This window comes from Chenopodium album, chromosome 7 (assembly GCF_948465745.1).
Source record: "Chenopodium album chromosome 7, dcCheAlbu1.1, whole genome shotgun sequence".
Lineage (NCBI taxonomy): Eukaryota > Viridiplantae > Streptophyta > Magnoliopsida > Caryophyllales > Amaranthaceae > Chenopodium > Chenopodium album.
The window spans coordinates 31,717,230-31,719,928 of NC_137840.1; the positions used below are offsets into that span (position 1 = coordinate 31,717,230).

A 2,699-nucleotide genomic window follows, 5' to 3' on the forward strand; every position below is an offset into this window, starting at 1 on the left:
ATGTAACAAAACAAAAAGAATATAAAGAAAAATGAGAAAAGGGTGCCCTTTTCCTCCCCTGGAGATGCTTGGTCAAGGATTAAGTTATGCATAGTTAAGGATCCTAAATGCCGCTCACAAGAATGATGAAGGCTACAACAAATGACGCTCACACGGGATAAGAAATAAGAAAATACCAACCAAGGGAATCCTATTTACCATAGAGAGCAACACCATCTTACTACTTTCCCATGAACTAGGGGTTCAAACGTCCTCAAAAGTTCTAAACCGGGCTACCTTAGCTTACAATGTGTCTAATTCAACCTTAAGCACTCTCAAACCGTGTAAACCCTCATCAACTAGGAAGATAAGCATTCAAAGACACATCATCATGAAAGGCACACAAATCCAAATGAATGAGCAATTTCAAATCAAAATAATTTCAACTCGTCATAGCCATGTTTGTCACATAAAAGGGAAAAACAACACAAAAAACAAGAGGAAGAAATAAAAAGGTTCACAAATGAGGCATGTAATTCAAGTAAATCCCAATAGTCATACAAATGACCGTTGATAACAACATCAACGATCCCAGGTTCCTTAGAACCAATGCAAACAACCTCGAACCATTCAACTTCTTCCTAAACTAACCTTAAACTAAGCACTCAAAGAAAAATTAAAAGAGTGAAAACAAGAAAGGTCTCACCGAGAGGTTGGCTTAAAAGAATAATAGAGCATAAAATCTAGTTCACCAAATGTCACTCCGCTCCAAGCTTCCAAAATGCAACCTACAAGGCAAGACAAGACATAAAAGAAAACATTAAAAGAAAACAAAGAAAGAAAACAAAAAGAAAAAGAAAGGAGGGGGAGAAAAAGGGGTAGAAATCCTCCGGGTTGCCTCTCGGGAAGCGCTTGTTTATGGTCTCTAGCTTGACCCTTCACCTCCTTCAAGGTGGAATAAAAAACATCACCCTCATCAACTTGAGGATTGAATCATAGATGCCCCCAAGCTTGAGAACTAGCATTCCTTGATGTCTCAAATCACCACAAGGGAAAGGAGGGAATGAATCAAGAGCCAATGGTGGCTCATCTTTTCTTTTTCTCTTCTTCTTGTCATTTCTTCTAAAAGGGCGATAAAGCTTGGAATCCTCGATATTAGGAAGGGCAACCTCACCTTCCTCAAGAGAGCCTTCAAACCAAGCAGGAACTTCAAGAAAGTCATCATACCTCATTGTCACCTTACCATCACATGGAGGTAAGCTCTCATTATCCATCACACCATCAACCACATCAACTCTACATACGCTCACCGCCATAGGGCTCTTCAAAACAACATTCTCAACTAGCCTACAAGGGAAGGGAACCGGGCCTTCAAACTTGTTTGGTTCACTAAAATCTAATGGCTCCTCATTTTGTTCTTGAACCTTCTTCTCAACCACATCCTCCACAACCTTGTCTTCCTTACTTTCATCCTCCTTGCAAGTTTTGAGATGATAAGCATATGAAGGGTTAGTAGATGATTGTAAGGGGAGTTTTGCGGTTAAATGGAGAGAAGAAATGTTGGCTAGTTGGGAGTCAACAACTTCATTGTGAGATTTGATCTCTTGGAATTGTTGAGTGCGAATTTGACGTTGTTGAAGAATTTGGGTTTATGTGTGGTCGGGTGGGGATTGTTCTTCATACGCTTGAGGATTTTGGTCATAATGTTGACCTTGAAAGTTCCCCATTTGGATGGAAGGGTAAGAAAAATTTTTGGTTAGAGGATTGAAAAGAGGTTCATCTTGGAGGTAGGAGTTTTCTTGTTTTGGAGGTTGTTGAAGTTGTTGAGAATGAGCTTGGGTTACAAACTCTCCTTCCCTCAAAGTCAAAGCCTCACCTTGCTTGGGATTGAACTCTCTACAATACGATGCATCATGATCCGTCCCACCACAACAAGCACATGAGAAATCAATGATTTGTGACAGTTTTGAACCCAAACCAACACTTGAGTTCAACTTGGAAAGACCTTCATTCAAGAGTTCAACTATGTGCTTAAGTTAACCGACTTTCTCCAACTCATAAAGATCACCTTGCTTTCCTTGGGACCTTCTTTGAATTCCCCAAGAATAGCTAGTAGCCACCTCTTCAATTATAGCTTCAACTTGGCTTTGAGAGATCTTAATCAATTGGCCACCGGCACCCGCATCTAGATTGGTTCTTGAAATTGGCTCTAAGCCATCATAAAAGAATCTCATGAGAAAATTATGGTTGAATCCATGGTTAGGACATGCTCTAATCATATCCTTAAACCTTTCCCATGCTTCCCCAAGAGTTTCATCCGGTTCTTGCTCAACAGAAGCTATCTTCCTCCTCATTTTTGCGGTTTGCTCATCGGAAATGAACCTCTTGAGAAAGGCCTTCGCAACATCTTTCCATGTGGTGAGAGAGTTGGGCTTTAAAAGCTTGAGCCATTTCTTTGCTCTTCCGGTGAGAGATTGCCGAACGAGATGCATACGAATGTAATCTTGGCTCACTTCATTTGTTTGCATCATTGCACACAACTCAAGGAATCGGTCCAAATGCTCAATGGGGTCTTCACTTGCACTTTTGGAAAATTGCTCAACTTGTACCATCCTAGCATATTGTGGATGGATTGTGAAATTAGACTCGGTGGTTGGGAGAAGTATACCACTCGTGAGCTCATAGACTTCCGGATTTCCAAACTCCCTAAAAAGAAGGTC

The 2,699-nt window shown here is 40.7% G+C and overlaps 1 non-coding gene across 1 annotated transcript; it reads left to right on the forward strand.

Annotated features, from left to right (window-relative positions):
* Nucleotides 1-2,229: 2,229 nt before the first annotated feature.
* LOC145641179 (small nucleolar RNA R71) lies at nucleotides 2,230-2,336 on the forward strand. The gene has a single exon (XR_014115242.1). It is a non-coding gene; the product is annotated as a small nucleolar RNA R71 (small nucleolar RNA).
* The last annotated feature ends 363 nt before the right edge of the window (nucleotides 2,337-2,699 follow it).